At 45.0% G+C, this 20959-nt stretch overlaps 1 pseudogene across 1 annotated transcript in view; it reads left to right on the top strand.

The window, feature by feature from the left end:
* The window catches only part of LOC144738387 (uncharacterized), a 48379-nt pseudogene that overhangs the window by 16614 nt on the left and 10806 nt on the right, over positions 1 to 20959 (top strand). Inside the window, exons 6-8 of the transcript XR_013589245.1 lie at positions 6297 to 7436; positions 15975 to 16039; positions 18981 to 19631. The product of XR_013589245.1 is annotated as an uncharacterized LOC144738387 (transcript). The remainder of the gene's footprint in view (positions 1 to 6296; positions 7437 to 15974; positions 16040 to 18980; positions 19632 to 20959) is intronic.

The following is a 20959-nucleotide window of genomic DNA, read 5'->3' as shown; positions in this document are numbered from 1 at the left end:
GTGAAATAATTATACAACTCTCCATAATGCAGAATCAGTGGTAGCTCTGAGCTTGTTTTCCTGTAACTATATGGTCCCATCTGGGGGTGATGGGAGACCGTGACACCCGACGTGTGTTGCCTATGTCCAGTCTACTCCATAATCTCGTTTTGGTTGCTGTCACTGCAGAAAACCCTGCTTCACAAAGATGGGATGTTGGAAATCGAGGCAGGCTTTTCAGTGCTTTTGTGGCAATCTCAGTATTTTCCGCCTTGAGATTTGAAGTTGTCTCAAACATACTTTTAATGCCACCTTCATTTGCGATCTCAAGCAGTTGATCCTCTTCTAGCACAGACAAAGTCGATTCACCTGGCTTATTCACAAATGGGTTGCGGATCCATTCCTTCCCAGGTCGGGGGTCTTTTGTGGTTGGGAAGTAATGCTCAAACTCTTTTCAAAGCTGTGTCTGTGTATCTCAAGTAGATGTCTGTGTGTCACGTGTATGTGTGTAGGGCTGTGTGTGTGTCAGTCTATCTATGTGTGTCTAAGTCCATGTGTGTAGGGCTGTGTGTGTGTCAGTCTATCTATGTGTGTCTAAGTCCATGTGTGTGTGTCTTAGTCTATGTGTGTGTGTCTTAGTCTATATGTGTGTGAGTAAGTACATATGTGTGTTTACATCAATGTGTGTGTGAGTCCACGTATGTCTGTGTGTGAGTCCACGTATGTCTGTGTGTGAGTCGCTGTATGTGTGTACGTCGATATATGTGTGAGTAACTCCATGTGTGTATATCTCAAGTGGATGTCTATGTGTGACAGTCTGTATGTCTGTGTACGGCAATGTGTGTGTCACTCTATGTATGTGTGTGAGTCGCTGTATGTGTGTACGTCCATATGTGTGTGTAACTCCATGTGTGTGTATATCTCAAGTGGATGTCTGTGTGTGTCAGTCCATATGTGTGTGTTTAAGTCGATGTGTTTGTGTGTGTGAGTCCATATGTGCGTGTGTGTTAGTTGCTGTGTGTGCATGCTAGTCAGTGTAAGTCCATTTCTTTGCGTGTCTGTAGGCCCATGTGTGGGTCTTAGTCCATGTGTGTGCTTTATTGACCTGCTCAAGGCCTATGATACCATCAGTAGGCCTGGGCTCTGGGTTGTTCTTCGTGCTTTCCGAGTCCCTCACCCACTGATCACCATCCTTAAGGACCTTCATAATGGTGAGCGGGCCCGGGTAAAACTACGTGGCCGGGAGTCAGAGCCTTTCCCTGTACACTTTGGGTTCGATAGGGATGTCCTCTGGCTCCCAAATTATTTAACATCTATTTTGACCACGTAGTTCGTGAAGCCTTCAATAGCTGTACCGTAGGAATTTCCATTTGGTACAGATACAATGGGAGGCTGATCGATGCCCGGGTGCGGTCAAGGGATGGCTCCCTATTGCTCAGCCACATTATGTATGCCGATAATCTGCTAATTGCTGCTCACTCGGAGGAGGAGTTCTCGGTGCCGTTGCTGAACCTGGAGCTTGCCACCAAGAGGTGGGGCCTTTCCATCAGCCCCACCAAAACGAAGCACCTGCCTGGGTATCTTGTACCATCGGACACTCCATTCCCACAACTCCCGATGGGTGATGGGGCAGTTGTGGAGACAGTGGAGAGTTTCCCATACCTTGCCAGTCTGCTAATGACCAGCTCTGGTTTAACAGCAGAGGTCTCACTCAGAATCAGTTGAGCCGGATTATCTTTTCATCGGTTGTCTAACACTGTTTGAAAGCTACCTGCTCTATCACTCCGCACGAAGCTTCAGGTCTTCTCGGCCACGGTCATTCCCTCCTCTATGCTTCTGAAACTTGGACCCCCCCTAATGGAATATCTTCGCCGGTTAGAAACATTTAGGATGGCCTGCCTACGATGCATCCTGGGTTTAACCAGGCTGGATTGTGTGAAGAGCTCACAAATCCTTGAAAGATCTGGGCAAAGTCCCATCCGTGAGCTCCTCCAGCAGGTCATGTAGCCCGCATGCCCAGCCACCGCATGCCTAAACAGCTTTTGTTCGGCCGGATCGAAGGGGCTAAACGGCCGTGGCACAGGCTGGAGAAGAGATGGAGTGATGTGGTACAGGAGGACGTGGAGCTGAGTGGACTTGCCGATGACTGGTACCAGCCATGTCAAGATCGGCCTCTGTGGAGGAGGCTCGTGAAGGACGCTACTGGCCAGTTGAAGGCAATCGCCCTCCTACAACAACGGAGGGCGGAGGAGCGACGCTCACAACAACGAGCGGAGCGCCGGGCAGCTAAAGCACAGCGAGTTGCCACAGTAGGGGCCACAGGTGGTGCATCAGCCAGTCGTCTCAGTCAGTCGACCTGTGCCATCTGGGTTTGCCCCGTGACCTCCTGCCAGCAGGCGTTCGACACTTCATGTGGCCTCAAGGTGCACATAGCCTGGCACAAGCGTTGTGGTGACGTCACCGCCACTTAGTGGCGAATGGCGGTTGTTGTTGTTTAGTCTGTGTATGTGTGAGTGCATTTGTGTGTGTAACTCTGTGTGTGTGTGTCAGTCCATGTGTGTGTAACTACATGTGTCTGCCTTTTTCGCCCGGGCAACTTCGGGTACTTACCGCTAGTACCAAATAAATGAAACTGAAACTATCAACTGGCGGTTAATGAACAATTTATTCATAAATGTAATCGCTAGTTCATTGTGACTGCTTCAGCATCCATGCCTCATCACTGGACATGAGTCCGTCTCATTAACATAATTTATTCGATACACCGCCGCTCGTTGGGGGAGGGGTTTGTGTGTTCAAACCCTCTAGTGACGTCATGTCACCGCTTGCTTCCGCGTGACGTCACGATATATCCGGAAGTTGCTGCACCGCGCGCGCGCTCTAAGATCCGAGGTGAGAATTTAACACCGTGGTTGTTGTTGTTCTCGTGGTGGTTGTTGTTTACCCAGGTAGAGCCTCTCTCCGTCTTTCGCTCGTAGGGATATCAATTGAGTAGCAGCGAGTATTGAATCGATGTCCAGGTTGGAACATTACAACGCGGGGCCTAGCCACGCGGGGCCTTGCCTCCTGCCCTCGCCTGATTTCATTTGCTTTAATCCTCTGCTTAAGTTTAATTCGTCTTCATCTGGCTCACTACTTCATGCGACCTCCTTTGCCAGTAGCAACATATAAGAAGAGGTTTTTCCCCCTTTTTTGGCAACAAAACAGGTGTTAAGATTATCTTGGTTATTTCGGTAAAGTCACGTAGAAGGGAAATAATAAAGTAATACAATATGGGAACCTCATTTGCCAGTAAAAATATGATAATTGGTTTTTTACCCTTCTATCTGGCAACAAAAACTGACACCTTTTTACAAGGAGTCATGTTTGCATAGACCGCAATACCTGTAGTCATAATACAAACAAAAGACGTAACTCTGATAATGTGCATTGTCCTTGAAGTTGATTGGTCCACACCCGAGACAGCTTTCCTTAGAGCCTAGTCTCACATGGGTTGGACCAGATGACGCCAAAAGGCGTACAACTCAAAGACAATGCACCAACAGAGTATGAGAGCTCGGGGTAAGCATTTATACCATTTGAACCTCCTTTGCCAGTAGCAAAATATGATAATTGTTTTTTATACCCTTTTATATATTTTTTTATTTTATTTCATTGTTTTTCTTTACGTGACATTAGGTGTGAAAAACGGCAAGAATCTTTTTTTTACATTTTTTTAATTTTCATGCTGTTTTTCACACCTGATTGCTCGTGTTGCAGTCGAAACGTGAGAATTGTTTTATTTTTTATTTTATTGTTTTTCTTCTACGTGACTTTAGATGTGAAAAACAGCAAGATTTTAGGAAAATTTTAGAAAATGTTCCTGCTGTTATTCACACCTGATTGCTCGTGTTGCAGTCGAAACGTGAGAATGTTTTTATTTTATGTATTTTATTCTTTTTCTTCTATGTGACTTTAGGTGTGTTTTTCACACCTGACGATTGCTCGTGTTGCAGTCGAAACGTCGTGAGAATTTATTTTTTGTTATTTTGTTTTTCTTCTACGTGACTTTAGGTGTGAAAAACAGTAAGACATTAATAGAAAATTTTTGAAAATTTTTGAAAATTTTCTTGCTGTGTTTTTCACAGCTGACGATTGCTCGTGTTGCAGTCGAAACGTCGTGAGAATTTTTATTTTATTGTTTTTCTTCTACGTGACTTTAGGTGTGAAAAACACGTTGCAATCGAAACGTCGTAAGAAATTTTTATTGTTTCATATTTTTTTATTTTTTTATTTCCCTTCTTCTTGATGACTTTACCGAAAGAACCAAGAATATGAATCCCTGCAGTCACGAAAGCTTTAAATACAAATTTAGGTGTTAAGATGTTAAAACGCCGAACTGAAACCTTTTGCAAGGAATCGTGTCTGCATTAGCCACAATATACTCGCGATCAATATGCAAACAAAACACATGCTGTGATAATCTATGCATTATCTGTGAAACTGATTGGTCCACACCAGAGACGGCTTTCTTCCGAGCCTAGTCTCAAACGGTGTTAGACCAGCAGCTTTCTCTCTCACCTGAAGACGATTGCTTGTGTTGCGATCGAAACGTCGTGATCTATTATTTTCAATGTTCGCGACTTGACCGAAAGACCCAAAGAGTATTAATTCCTGCAGTCACGAAAGCTTTTAATCAATAAATAACTATGTAGTTTGATAAGCTCCCAATGCACCATTGGAACCTCCTTTGCCAGTAGTTAAATATGATAATTGTTTTTTTACCCTTTTATCTGGCAACAAAACTGACACCTTTTTTTACAAGGAGTCATGTTTGCATTGACCACAATACCTGCGGTCAGAATGCAAACAAAAACACAATTTTGATAATGTATGCACTGTCCTTGAAATTAATTGGTCCACACCCGAGACAGCTTTCCTTAGAGCCTAGTCTCACATGGTGTTGGACCAGATGACGCCAAAAGGTGTACAACTCAAAGACAATGCACCATCAGAGTATGAGAGCTCGGGGTAAGCATTTACACCATTGGAGAACCTCCTTTGCCAGTAGCAAAATATGATAATTGTTTTTTTTACCCTTTTATCTGGCAACAAAACTGACACCTTTTTTGAGTTGTACGCCTTTTGGCGTCATCTGGTCCAACACCACATTAAATGTCCTTCAGGTATGCTGCAGGGCAGTTAATAGATATTTTCTCTGCAACAACGATGAGGTCGGAAGAGCGACGCCCACATGAATAGGTGGAACGCTGGGTTCCTAAAACCCAGCAGGACAGTGGGGAGCACATCTGGTTCATCTGTCAGTCATCCCTTGACACCTGGATCATTCCCATTACCTGCTGACAAGGAATCCAAACTTACATGGTCTTAAATTTCACCTATTATGGCATTAGCACTGGGATAAGGTTACTTGCAATTCGTCATGAATGGTGGATTTTTGTTGTTAATGATGCATGTGAAATGTAAGTGTTTTTAAGAGTTTATCTTTGTGGGGAGCTGTGGTGCAGTTATTTCACTGCATTATGAACTCAACAATTAGTTTGATTATCACCGCCAGCAAACATGATTGATAAGTGAAAGCTGAATTGCTTGTGGGCCTCTGCTATGTTGATTGATCTTAAATTAATTACATGGTGAAGGGAGGAAGCGTCAATACTGAGCAGATGAAGGCGTCCAGGCATGGTTCTGGACACACCACCACTTTTTACCATGCCAGTGTGTGACAGTGTCAAGTTTGTATTTGCAGTAAATTCTATTAACTATTGAACATGGAGGTTAAATCAAAACAATCGCTTATTTTAGTTTCCCTCTGGAACTTTTTGGAAGAATGGAAACAGGAAATTAACAGCACATATGCTGCTGAAGTTAGATCTGTTCATCCAAGCATTCAAGCAAATCTGAGCCTGGCTTCACACCTCTAAAGTTGCGATTTAACATTTATTGATGCATTCCTGCATAATACAAATAGTATTATTCCCAACAGCCTTTGTCTATGTTAGCTGATATTTGCTTTTATAAATACTACTTTTGCAGCCAGGCAGCTGAAATTGTGTTCTTGGTGTTTTGGATTAATATTTATTTTGAAGATACTAGGGCTTCCAGGCATATTTATAACCATTTGCCCTCTCATCGTTTGCCTTAACAGCCCGTGTGATGAATTTGGGAATAATCCTGAATATATGAATAAATATACACGTGTAAGTCATGTGTGACTGTGTATATATTCATTCCTCTGTGCCTCGATACTGATGAAGATGGTGTGGACATTTTTTTCTGTCTGCAGCTGATGCTTCTTCTGATGCTTCCTCTGCAGAATTGGTCTGATGGAGCAAAGGCACTCAGCGCAGCTCGGTACACAAGGACAACAATGGGACCAGTATGCAAACAGCATGGCTTGTACTGGGAATTTTACACAGGACCAGAGATCTCCAACGGGAGAGAAACCCTTCAAGTGCACTGTGTGTGAGAAGGCATATTCAAGTTCATCTTATCTTAAAATACACCAGAGAACACACACAGGAGAGAAACCCTTCAAGTGCAGTGTGTGTTGGAAGGCATTTTCAAGTTCAATTTATCTTAAAAAACACCAGAGAACACACACAGGAGAGAAACCCTTCAATTGTAGTGTGTGTGAGATGGCATTTTCACAGTCATCAAATCTTAAAATGCACCAGAGAACGCACACAGGAGAGAAACCCTTTATGTGCAGTGTGTGTGGGAAGGCATTTTCAAGTTTGTCTTGTCTCAAAATACACGAGAGAACGCACACAGGAGAGAAACCCTTTACGTGCAGTGTGTGTGGGAAGGCATTTTCAAGTTTGTCTTGTCTCAACATACACCAGAGAACACACACAGGAGAGAAACCCTTCAGGTGTAGTGTGTGTGGGAAGGCATTTTCATCTGATCTTAAAAAACACCAGAGAACACACACAGGAGAGAAACCCTTCAAGTGCACTGTGTGTGGGAAGGCATTTTCATTTTCACCTGATCTTAAAAAACACCAGAGAACACACACAGGAGAGAAACCCTTCAAGTGCACTCTGTGCGGGAAGGCGTTTGCACAGTCAACACAGCTTAATACACACAAGAGAACAAACAGGCATCAGAATACCCCCAAGGAGTGTAGTCTGAAATCGACTTGTGAAAGTCAAAGTGCTGCAATGAGCCCATCCCTCCTGAAAAAAGAACCAGAAGTAAATTCCAGCTTGGACACTATGAAATGTATCAAGGTGACATTTGAAGAGGCGACGGTGAAGAGCGAAGAAGTGACAGTGAAGAGCGAAGAAGTGAAGGTAAAATGTGAAGATGAACATTCAACTCCAAAATCGGACCTTCACATCAATGGATGCAACGTGAAGCAGGAGGAGAATTCTGACTGTGAGGCAGAGCGAGGCAACTCCCAGCAGTTTGTTGAAGTGGAGGTGTGGGTAGACTTCTTAGACAATACAAAGTCAAATGGAGAACCTGTAGATGTGTAAGCTTGAGACAATGAAGCTACAATAGTTTCACATTTGTCACAGGCATTTAATGAAAAACACGTGAAGATGAACACTCCATTCCTAGGTTCAACCTGCAGAGTATGAGCGGTCAGCATTTGCGGACCTGTGGGTTGGGTAGATCTCTAACTATGAGCGAGAGCCAATAAGCTCCCAAGCATTCACTATGTTATAATAATATTAGCATATATATGGTGCTTGCTTAATTGCCTCAGCAACTCGGAGTTTTGTATCATACCTCATCACAAACACTCAAAGAGCACGCCTATTGGCGTCCTCTGGATTAACACCGTTTGATACTAGGTTCAAAAGAAAGCTGTCTCTGGTGTGGACCAATCAGTTTCAAAGACAATGCACATGTTGTGTCCTATGACTAACCACACTTTAATCCGAAGGGAGAGAAATTCACGTAAAAACAGAGGCACGACCCATACATCGAGACTACTGCAAGTTACAGAAGACTACAAGCGACAGAGAGTACTGCGACGGGCAGACTCCGGGGCATGGCCTCGAGATCAACAATGGGTGTTGTGTCTCGCAGAGAAGAGGGGCGAGGTGATGCTCGGTGCTGAGTTCGGCATAGACTGACAAGAGTATCGCTGAGAGTTTTATTCTACATTTATCCTGATGTTTTGAGTTGCTTGCAAAGTCAAGGATTGCGATAAGTTGTATTGTACTAAGCTTTCACAGTTGTTTAAGAGGTGTGCGAATACAATTTACAAGTTTTGAGAGTGAGTTCCAGCTCCCACGAGCAGCTGTGATCGGCAGGCTCCGGGGAACCTGCCCCCGTGACTGGCACATCGTCAACGAGCTGCACCAGCAGAAGCCACGAGTCTACAAAATCAACGCAGAGTTGACTTACTGCAAGCAGCAAGCTCTGGGGTGGGACTCTGCAATCAACCAAGGATGAAGAGGCTTGCCGAGTAGCAATGGGTCACCGAGTACGAGCTCGGCGCTGACAGAAGAATTATCGCTCAAAGTTATTCAACGCTGAGTGCCAGCTCCCACGAGCAGCTGCAGCCCGAGAGATAGAGTGACGAGCAACGACGAGCAATCAACCGGGAGAAAGGGTGGAAGCCCAAGCATCGAACAAGCCAGCATCTTAGAGAACCAGCTGCACGCGCAACCAGGCATCGCCAGAGAGCACGGAGCCGGAGAGAGAGCGCAGCAGCGCCACCGAGCAAGGGTGTCAGCTGCCAGCGGACGAGCGGCGAGCGCTGTCGAGCATCTTCAAAGACAAGCGTCGTGCCGACTCGGCTCATCCAGCAGGGGAAAAAACCATGACTAGCCACCCGTGAGAAAGAGGAGAGCGCCGTGGGTTCGACCCACACACACCGACCAGCACCAGCTGTGAACCAAGACAAGAGTGAGGAACGGCGACCAGCAGACGAGCTGCGGGCGCTATCTGACGACGGAATCATCGCTCACCGCCGACGGCGAGCGTCGTGCCAACTCTTCATCCAGCAGTGGGCAGCAGCTCTAGCTGCGGCCGAGCGAGAGAGAGTGAGGAAGCTGTGTGTATGTCCCTCCCCCACACTCACATACTCGCCACGTATCACCCAGCGTCTGCTTGACGCGAAGAATTGATCAAGGAGACAAAACCACCAAACACACACATACCGCACATACCGGGACTAATAATGAGAAGAATAATCATAAGAGTGTGTAAACTATTAGCTGATAATGAAGAACATTGCTGCCCATTGAGTCACGCGGATACAGTCTTTGAGAAGTATTTTAGTCGTTCTTTTTGTTAATTTGAACTGTACCGATGAATTCATTGACGAAACTTAACGTTTAGAAACCTACGTTACGAATCCACACACTCACAGGGAGACTATTGTGTTGAAATTTTTCTTTTGATCACAGAGTCTTGCCCGCGAATTTATTGTAGCTTTAGCCAATTGATAAGCATTTGCTGAAGCAGGCATGTGATGCAGCCGCCACAAAGCCGTTCAGCAGGCGCCCCATCTACAACCTCGCCACCACCAAGCGACGGAGCCGACCCCGCGTCCCCCTCGCCTCACCTCACATGAACACACCCGCACGCATTTCTCCCCCCCATAGAGCTCTGAGGGGAGGTCACCTGACCGACCGGTTTTTATCCGAGAAACCCTTATCGGGATTAACTTTCACGGTTTCCGGCGACCAGGGAATTGGACGACCTCCCCCGACGCTACTTTGCACCGCGGCGCTGCGACCGGCCTTAAGATGGTATGGTCGCGGCGAAGGGCATTCGGCCACCGCGGTTGAAACGCATCCCCCCACACACACCCCCACGGGTCGACGAGACAGGCAGAGGAGGGACGGGGCGGCATAATTAAGCGTGCCAAAGAGGGCTCGAGTGCCTAGGTGCCATTGTTAGGGAAGTTAAAAGATAGGGCTGGAATTGCAAATAATCAGAGAGGCGACTCGGGCGCATAGTGCGCAAGTGATGGGGCAGGTGGTGGAGACATGCGGAGGCTCCGCGCTTACCTTCCACAGCAGGCCGTGGTGATGGACGCCGCTGCATAATGCGCAAGACCAAGGCGCCATGCATGAGAAAGGGATTAATTAGAATAAACGCCGCAACACGCAGCGCATCTGATTAGCATAGCAAGGGCGCCCGGAACCGCCGTACGCGTGCTGACGGGCACGCGCCCATTGTTAAAGAAAAACTGGGAGGGGGCCGCCACCACGCTCGGAGCCGCATCCCTTTGATGTCGGGAGGATAAAAATGGGGCGCAAAGGGGAGATCGCTCTCTTACTCCAGCACCAGGCGACAAGACGCTCTCCAGCCAGCGACCCGAATGTCCGTGAGACGCATCGAGGTACGCCGCGAGTACGGGATCAATGGACCGCCGTGGGCACCTAACTGAGTAAGAAGGTGAAGTAGGATCATAGCCGATGAATAGGGAATAGGTCCAGGGGTAGTAGAATAGGCCAGCCTCGTCGATTCATACTGATTTAATATCAATCCCAGGTGGTCAAAAATAAATCATTAATAGCTAATCGTGGCCTTGTGTGATCTAGTTGAGAGGTGTGAACGGGTGTGGTGCTGTGTACACAGTGGTTCGCCACGTGAGTGAGCGCTGCGCGGAGCTGCGCGTGTGGGTGCGCGTGTGTTCACTACGTGTATGATACAGGTGCGCGATCACAACATGAGTGTTCAGTGGTGAGTGAGTGCCGCGGGGAGCTGTGTGCGGGAGTCCGCGTACGTTCGCTACGTGTCGGATACGGGTGCGCATTGGTAACGTGGTTATTCGACGTGGAGGCGAGTGCCGCACAGGGCTGTAGACAGGCACACGCTCGCAGCGTGCGAGAGCTGTACATAGCGGTGTAAAGAGGGGGAGTATGGCGTTTGATTGATAATGCTGTGCGCACGTATGCTTGCAGCGTGGGAGCGCTGCGTGAGGCCGTATGGGTAGGGGCGTCGCGTCCGAAGGCCGGCGAAACCCTAGCGGGTAATAGGGCGGTGCGGCAACGCAACCGGAATAGGGGATGCGTGAGGGGGACACCCTGGGGGCCAACGGCCCCCACAGGCACACTGCCGCACACCATTGTTCCAAGACGTTTAGTTAATTACATAATCTACCAATGAATTCATTGAGGTCTACTTTTGCATTCGGGACATGTTTCATTATTGCCTTTCGTATGAATATGGTCACATTTATTTTTAAGGACTTTTTCCTATGCTCGCGTTACTCTGAGGAATTAACCGATTGCTCTGTTACCCAGTTTAACAATGTAATCAGTGAGGGTTAAATGTACGGATCAATGAGCACATCTCCAGGAGTACTGTGACAATTCCAAGCATAAGAGTTTGCATATTAGAGTGTTATATTTTTGTTTAGAAATTAAAGTTGCTTAACACAGAAGTGTCTGAGTGGTTCCTTTCAAAGTTCATGCATAATGATCTTAATTATAACAACTGTATCCTTCGGCAAGATCTGAATTCTGAGACCTGATAGAATTACACTAAAACAATCAGTAAAAGTTAAAGCGAGAATATATGTATTATCACAATTAGTAAGAAGACATTTTTTTCACGGACCGGGGAGGGGGGGATGGTTTCATGATAATTCAAGCGCATTATATTTATTGTGCACTTTATTTATATTATTACATTGTAATATGAAATAATGATACATCTCACCATAATGCAGAATCAGTGGGAGCCCTGAGCTTATTTTCCTGTAACTAGATGGTCCCATCTGGGGGTGATGGGAGATCGTGACACCCGAAGTGTGTTGCTTATGTCCAGTCTACTCCATAATCTCGTTTTTGTTGCTGTCACTGCAGAAAACCCTGCTTCACAAAGACAGGACGTTGGAAATGGAAGCAGGCTTTTCAGTGCTTTTGTGGCAATCTCAGGATATTCCGCCTTGACTTTAATCCAGAACGTATCGAGATTTGAAGTTGTCTCAAACATACTTTTAAGGCCACCATTTGCGATCTCAAGCAGTTGATCCTCTTCTAGCACAGGCAAGGTCGATTCACCTGGCTTATTCACAAATGGGTCGCGGGTCCATTCCTTCCCAGTTCGGGGGTCTTTTGTGGTTGGGACATAACACTCAAACTCTTTTAAAAGCTGAGATAGGTTTTAATGCACCAGCTGGGAGAAAGGCCCTGGCTCAGTCTCTTTCAACATCTCTGCTAGTGTTTGAAACATGTCAAAAGTTCTAATGTTCACTCGTCGCCCCCATAATTCCAGTTTGGTTTTGAATCAGAGGTCGCAAACGGGTTTTGATTCCTTACCCGTACCCGGCCGCACCAGGGTCGCAAACGGGTACCCGTACCCGGCCGGGTACGGGTATCGGGTAGGGTACGGGTACCCGATTGCGACCTCTGGGATGAAACCATGTTGCAGGCGCGGGTGGGTTGATTCTAGGACAGACATGGGCAAAGTATGGCCCGCGGGGCGTATTCGGCCCGTTGGGCTTTTTAATCCGGCCCGCCGAACTTATCCAAATATTATTATTAAATTAAATGTTACCTTCCTCCTGTAATGCCCCCATTCCCCCATTAGATGGCGCACTTTATGTAATTGAACAAAACTTAACTCCGAGTTATCTCCGAATGTCACGAGTCCGTTCTAGACCCCACCGTTTTTTTTAAAGAGTTTTAAGCACAGAAAACATGATTAAAGTTTGAAAAATCATTAATTATACAAACTTTTCAATAATTTCCTTCACTTCGATTTAAATTTTCTTTAAAAACTTCTTCTCACCAACATTACCACTCATTACCACTTTCTCCGAAGGCAAGTTTGTAAAATAGTACATGGTACAGAGAGCAGACATCTTGTGTCCGGAGATAAAAAGCAAATTTGAAAAAGTCAGTTTATCACGCAGGACTATGACTCGCCGTGTGGAACTGATTGATAAAAATATAGCCAGTCAATTAAACAAAAAGTCTGATTCCTTTGAATTATATTCACTAGCACTGAATGAAAGTACGGACGTAAAATAAACTGCTCGGCTCCTCATTTTTATCCGAGGCATTGACGACAGTTTTACAGTAACAGGAGTTTTTGACCATGGAGTCCCTGAAAGGAACAACGCGGGGAGAGGACTTGTATAACCAGGTATCTGCTGTCATCGAAAGAATGATGCTACCTCGGAGTAAACTTGTCAATGTCACGACGGATGGATCGCCAAATTTAACTGAAAAAAATGTTGGGCTGCTGAAAAGAATCCAGGATAAAGTGAAAGAGGAAAATCCTGTCCAGGATCTTATTTTCCTTCACTGCATCATCCATCAGGAATCCCTGTGTAAGTCTGTATTGCAGCTTAATGTCGTGAATCCAGTCGTAAAACTTGTAAACTTTATACGAGCAAGGGGACTTAAGCACCGTCAGTTTATTACGTTCCTGGAGGAAACTGATGCGGATCATCAGGACTTACTCTCGTGTCCGCTGGTTAAGTTTGGGGAAAGCGTTACAACGAGTGTGGGAGCTGAAAGAGGACATCATCGCATTTTTGGAGTTGATGGGGAAATCTGACGAATTCCCTGAGCTAAGCGACAAGAACTGGCTTAGTGACTTTGCGTTTGCTGTGGACATATTTTCACACATGAATGAGCTGAATGTGAAACTGCAGGGGAAAGATCAGTTTGTTCACGACATGTACAAACATGTGAAAGCCTTCAAATCCAAGCGCACTTTGTTCTCCGGACAAATTGTGAACAAATCTTTCCCTCATTTCCCCACACTTTTCATGCAGGAAGAGGCACCGCGAAACGCAAAAAAATACAGCAAATCGCTTGAGGACTTGCACGGAGAATTCTGCCATAGGTTCTCTGATTTCTAAAACATTGAACAGTCACTTCAGCTGGTGTCCTGTCCCCTGTCACAAGACCCTGAAACAGCACCACAGGCGCTGCAGTTGGAACTGATAGATCTTCATTCTGACTCCGTCCTAAAGGAGAAGTTCAACTCTGTTAAACTGAATAACTTTTATGCTTCACTTAACAGAGCCACGTTTCCAAACCTCCGGAGGACTGCACAGAAGATAATGACTTTGTTTGGCTCGACTTATGTGTGTGAGCAGACATTCAGCATCATGAACGCCAACAAAGCCCGTCACAGATCAAAGTTAACGGATCAGCACCTCAGATCTATCCTGAGAATTGCCACAACCAAAATAACTCCAAACTTGAATGCACTGGCAAAAATGGGAGATCAACAACACTGTTCTCACTGAAACTGATGATCTGTTGCTGCAGCGAAGTTGAAACCAAATCTCCATCACACAGCCTGCGTGGCTGCTCTAACCTGTTAATGTAGATAATAAAGAAGTTCAAGTGAGGTCATTGGTTTGGGCGCAGGCCTCAGATGTTTTCATGATGTTTCATCAGTCACGTTACGACATGTTTTTGTATTGTTCGTGCAATTTGTTAAATTTCCTTGCAAATAAATGCTTTGCTACCTGTGAAAGGCCAAATCCTTTCATGTAATGACTTTTACATGTCATTTATATTAGTTCACACAAACACTCCATCCATCTGTTCCTGGCCCGGCCCCTCTGTCAAATTTTAGAACCCATTGTGGCCCGCGAGTGAAAAAGTTTGCCCACCCCTGTTCTAGGAACTTGAATTGTGAGAAGAGACAAGACGTTGGGAAATTAGTGACAAACAGTTACTCACCAATGACTCACGGCCTACCCGTACCCGGCCGCACCAGGGTCGCAAACGGGTACCCGTCCCCGGCCGGGTACGGGTAGCCGGGTATCGGGTATGGTACGGGTATCGGGTACCCGGTTGCGACCTCTGCTTTGAATGCAGCCACTTTATCTGCCGAATTGAACCGAGTTGTCGATCTCCCCTGAAATGACAGATTGAGTACGTTGAGCAGGCTGAATATGTCACATAAGCGAGCAAGTTTTGCGACCCATTCGGTGTCACTGAAATGTGCTGCTAGTGGTGACTGTTTTTCTAAAATATATCTCTGGAGTGGCTCTCGCAACTCAAAAACTCTGCCAGTGATCTACTTTTAGAAAGCCATCTCACTTCTGTGTTTTAGAGATGATGTGTGGTGAACGCGCTGCGCTACGAACCCGGCGACCCGAGTTCGATTCCCGCTCACGGCCACCACGATTATTGTACTGGTCCTGGGCTTCCCCTAGGTCGACTCAGCCTCAAACGAGTAACTGATGTGGTCTGTGTGAACATCGCCACTGGGGAGACAAAGGTGGCCGGGCGTGGTGAATCCAAGTCCCGGGCGAAGCCGGGTAGTCAAGCTAGTCTTCTCTATGTGAAAGGAAAATTTGTGAATGTGTTGTCTGTTCAAAATGTTTAGCTTACTTCCCGACATGCAACAAACTTGAAATTTTCCATGTGGTACTTTGCAAAATGCACACCATGCAAAAATTATAAAAAAAAATAAACATTTGTATTTTGGGGGGGGAATGACCATGAAGTGTGTGGCGAGAATCGATATCTGCTGAGCGTTTGTGGTATCGATCAAACGGAATAAGCCGATTCTAAATACATTTACAACCTTCGATTTCTTTGCGCTATCTAAAGAATCAAATCTTGACGGGCGAGCCGCAAGTTTATTTTCCACCGCGCATTTGTATGTGTTATGTTTTTACATTTTTTTTAGAAGTTTTTCAATAAATGTTTGCCCCGGGCAACGCCGGGTGCTTCCCGCTAGTAACTAATAAATGAAACTGAAATTACTCTTTGGTTCTTTCGGTAAAGTCACGTATAAAGATAAAATAATAAATTAAAAAAGTAGTATGCTTTTATTTAATTTATTATTTTATCTTTATACGTGACTTTACCGAAAGAACCAAAGAGTAATTCCTGCAGTCACGAAAGCTTCAAATTAAGATTGAAACTGAAGCTATCAATTGGCGGTTAATTAACATAATGTATTCATAAATGCAATCGTAGTTCATTGCGACGGGTTCAGCATCCACTCAACACTGGGCATGAGCCCGTCTCATTAACATAATTTATTCAGTTATACCGCCGCTCGTTGGGGGAGGGGATTGTGTTCAACCCCGCAAGTGACGTCATATCACCTCCTGCTGCCGCGCCACGTCACGAGCTGCTACACCGCGCTCGCTCTCAGATCCGAGGTGAGAAGTTAACATCGTGGTTGTTGTGGTGGTGGTTGTTGTTTACCCAGGTAGAGCCTCTCTCCGTCTCTCTCTCGTAGGGATATCAATTGAGTAGCAGCGAGTATGGAATCGATGTCCAGGTTGGAACATTACAACGCGGGGCCTAGCCACGCGGGGCCTTGCCTCCTGCCCTCGCCTGATTGCATTTGCTTTAATCCTCTGCTTAAGTTTAATTCGTCTTCATCTGGCTCACTACTTCATGGGACCTCCTTTGCCAGTAGCAAAATATAAGAAGAGGTTTTTTCCCATTTGGCAACAAAAACAGGTGTTAAGATATTATTGGTTCTTTCGGTAAAGTCACGTAGAAGGGAAATAATAAAGTAATACAATTTCTTGCTGTGGATTTCACACCTGACGATGATTGCTCGTGTTGCAGTCGAAACGTGAGAATTTTTATATTTGTATTTTATTGTTTTTCTTCTACACGACTTTAGGTGTGAAAAACAGCAAGAAATTTTTTCTAAATTTTGGAAAATTGTCTTGCTGTGTTTTTCACAGCTGACGATGATTGCGCTCGTGTTGCAGTCGAAACGTCGTGAGAATTTTTATTTCATTGTTTTTCTTCTCTGTGACTTTAGGTGTGAAAAACAGCAAGAAAATTTTGGAAAATTTTCTTGCTGTGTTTTTCACACCTGACGATGATTGCTCGTGTTGCAGTCGAAACGTCGTGAGAATTTTTTGTATTTTATTGTTTTTCTTCTACGTGACTTTAGGTGTGAAAAACAGCAAGAATTTATTTGAAAATGTTCGATAATTTTCTTGCCGTGTTTTTCACATCTGACGATGATTGCTCGTGTAGCAGTCGAAACGTCGTGAGAATTTTTTTTATTTCATTGTTTTTCTTCTACGTGGCTAGGTGTGAAAAACAGCAAGAATTTTTTGGAATTTTTTGGAAAAATTTCTTTTTGTGTTAATTCACACCTGATTGCTCGTGTTGCAGTCGAAACGTCGTGATAATTTTTTTAGTTTTTTTGTTGTTTTTCTTCTACATGACTTTAGGTGCGAAAAACAGCAAGAAATTTTTGGAAAATTCTTGAAAATTTTCTTGCTGTTTTTCACACCTGATTGCCTGCCTCTAGCGGTGATATCAATATAGAATATATGTAAGGATGCCCCCCAATAGACTTCCCCTGGATCTCTACCAGACACGTCCCACTGGGTCGAAGACCCCAGGGCTGGCCCAGGACACGCTGGCGGGACTATGTCGCTCGGCTGGCCTGGGAATGCTTGGGAATTCCCCAGGATGAGCTAGAGTCTGTCGCCAGGGAAAGGGAGGCCTGGACTGCCCTTCTCAGCATGCTGCCACCGCGACCCTCACCAGGACAAGCATTTTAGAAACTAACGAATAAAGCTGTGATTCTTCTTGGCCACAGATATTACTATGTGGATTCAGAATATGAACTTATTTAAATTACCATCTCTGCTGGCTTATACCATGAAGGCTGTCCTGCCTATGATTCATCCTCTATCCAACCAGACTTATTTTGTATTAGAAGCTTACATATCCTGAAGATGTCAATATAGAATATAATCTTGAGTCTCTTTCGCAGGCGAGGCTGCATTTGTTTGGTCATGAATCCCGCATTCCCAGACACTGCATGCTCAAGCATCTTTTGTTTGTCCAGATATTAGGGGCTGAACAGGCATGGCATTGACCAGAGAAGAGATTGGAGGATGTAGAGGTGATCGGACCTGCCAATGACTGGTGCCGGCAGTGTCAATATTGGCCTCTGTGAAGGAGGTCTGTGAGGTATGCTGCAGGGCAGTTAATAGATATTTTCTCTGCAACAACGATGAGGTCGGAAGAGCGACGCCATCATGAATACGTGGTTCGCTGGGTTCCTAAAACCCAGCAAGACAGTGGGGAGCACAGCTGGTTCATCTGCCAGTCATCCCTTGACACCTGGATCATTCCCATTACCTGCTGACAAGGAATCCACACTTACATGGCCTTGAATTGCACCTATCATGGCATTAGCACTGGATAAGGTGACTTGCAATTCGTCATGAATGGTGGATTTTGTTTATATATGTTAATGATGCATGTGGAATGTATGTGTATTTAAGAGTTTATCTTTGTGGGGAGCTGTGGTGCAGTTATTTCACTGCATTATGAACTCAACAATTAGTTTGATTATCACCGACAGCAAACATGATTGATAAGTGAAAGCTGAACTGCTTGTGGGCCTCTGCTATGTTGATTGATCTTAAATTAATTAGATGATGAAGGGAGGAAGCGTCAATACTGAGCAGATGAAGGCGGCCAGGCATGGTTCTGGACACACCACCACTTTTTACCATGCCAGTGTGTGACTGTGTCAAGTTTGTATTTGCAGTAAATTATATTAACTATTCAACATGGAGGTTAAATCAAAGCAATCGTTTATTTTAGTTTCCCTCTGGAATTTTTTGGAAGAATGGAAACAGGAAATTAACAGCACATGCTGCTGAAGTTAGATCTGTTCATCCAAGCATTCAAGCAAATCTGAGCCTGGCTTCACACCTCTAAAGTTGCGATTGAACATTTATTTTTGCATTTCTGCATAATACAATTAGCATTATTCCCAAAAGCCTTTACTATATGAGCTGAATTTTGCTTTTATAAATACTACTTTTGCAGCCAGGCAGCCGAAATTGTGTGCTTGGTGTTTTGGGTTAACATTTATTTTGAAGATACTAGTGCTTCCAGGCATATTTATAACATTTTGCCCTCTCTTTGTGTGCCTTAACAGCCCGTGTGATGAATTGGGGATAATCTTGAATATATGGATAAATATAGATGTGTAAGTCATGTGTGACTGTGTATATATTCATTCCTCTTTACCTCGATACTCATGAAGATGGTGTGGACATTTTTTTCTGTCTGCAGCTGATGCTTCTTCTGATGCTTCCTCTACAGAATTGGTCTGATGGAGCAAAGGCACTCGGCGCGGCTCGGTAGAAAAAGACAACAATGGGACCAGTATGCAAACAGCATGGATTGTACTGGAAATTTTACACAGGACCAGAGATCTCCAACGGGAGAGAAACCCTTCAAGTGCACTGTCTGTGGGAAGGCATTTCAAGATTCATCTTATCTTAAAATACACCAGAGAACACACACAGGAGAGAAACCCTTCAGGTGCACTGTGTGTGGGAAGGCATTTTCACGTTCATTGTATCTTAAAATACACCAGAGAACACACACAGGAGAGAAACCCTTCAAGTGCACTGTGTGTGGGAAGGCATTTTCAGATTCATATTTTCTTAAACAACACCAGAGAACACACACAGGAAAGAAAGCCTTCAAGTGCATTGTGTGTGGGAAGGCATTTTCAAGTTCATCTTATCTTAAAAAACACCAGAGAACACACACAGGAGAGAACCCCTTCAAGTGCACTGTGTGTGGCAAGGCATTGTCAAGTTCATCTTGTCTTAAAATACACCAGAGAACTCACACAGGTGAGAAACCCTTCAAGTGCACTGTGTGTGGGAAGGCATTTTCAAGTTCATCTGATCTTAAAAAGCACCAGAGAACACACACAGGAGATAAACCCTTCAAGTGCAGTGTGTGTGAGATGGCATTTTCACAGTCATCTAATCTTAAAATCCACCAGAGAACGCACACAGGAGAGAACCCCTTCAAGTGCAGTGTGTGTGAGATGGCATTTTCACATTCATCAAATCTTAAAATACACCAGAGAACACACACAGGAGGGAAACCCTTCAAGTGCACTGTGTGTGGGAAGGCGTTTGCACAGTCACCACAGCTTGATAGACACCAGAGAACACACAGGAATCAGAAGACCCCCAAGGAGTGTAGTCTGAAATCGACTTGTGAAAGTCAAAGTGCTGCAATGAGCCCATCCCTCCTGAAAAAAGAACCAGAAGTAAATTCCAGCTTGGACACTATGAAATGTATCAAGGTGAAATTTGAAGAGGCGACGGTGAAGAGCGAAGAAGTGACAGTGAAGAGCGAAGAAGTGAAGGTCAAATGTGAAGATGAACATTCAACTCCAAAATCGGACCTTCACATCAATGGAGGCAACGTGAAGCAGGAGGAGAATTCTGACTGTGAGGCAGAGCGAGGCAACTCCCAGCCGTTTGTGGAAGTGGAGGTGTGGGTGGACTTCTTAGACAATACAAAGTCAAATGGAGAACCTGTAGATGTGTAAGCTTGAGACAATGAAGCTGCAATAGATTCACATTTGTCAAAGGCCTTTAATGAAAAGAACGTGAAGTTGAACACTCCATTCCTAGGTTCAACCTGCAGAATAAGAGCGGTCAGTATTTGCGGACCTGTGGATTGGGTAGATCTCTAACTAGGAGCGAGAGCCAATAAGCTCCCAAGCATTCACTATGTTATAATAATATTAGCATTTATATGGTGCTTGCTTAATTGCCTCAGCAACTCGGGAGTTTTGTATCATATCTCATCACAAACACTCGAAGAGCAAACCTTTTGGCGTCCTCTGGATTAACACCGTTTGATACTAGGCTCGAAAGAAAGCTGTCTCTGGTGTGGACCAATCAGTTTCAAAGACAATGCATATGTTGTGTCCTATGACTAACCACACGGCGATCCGAGGGGAGAGAATTTCACGTAAAAACAGAGGCATGACCCATACATCGAGACTACTGCGAGTTACAAAAGACTACAAGCGACAGAGAGTACTGCGACGGGCAGACTCTGGGGCATGGCCTCGAGATCAACAATGGGTGTTGTGTCTCGCAGAGAAGAAGGGCGAGGTGATGCTCGGTGCTGAGTTCGGCATGGACTGACAGAGTATCGCTGAGAGTTTTATTCTACATTAATCCTGATGTTTTGAGTTGCTTGCAAAGTCAAGGATTGCGATAAGTTGTATTGTACTAAGCCTTCACAGTTTTTAAGAGGTGTGC

The sequence above is a fragment of the Lampetra planeri genome, chromosome 82 (assembly GCF_965212315.1).
Source record: "Lampetra planeri chromosome 82, kcLamPlan1.2.h2, whole genome shotgun sequence".
NCBI lineage: Eukaryota > Metazoa > Chordata > Hyperoartia > Petromyzontiformes > Petromyzontidae > Lampetra > Lampetra planeri.
The sequence above is the reverse complement of the archived record's forward strand: the minus strand, read 5'-3'. Positions and strand labels throughout refer to the sequence as shown.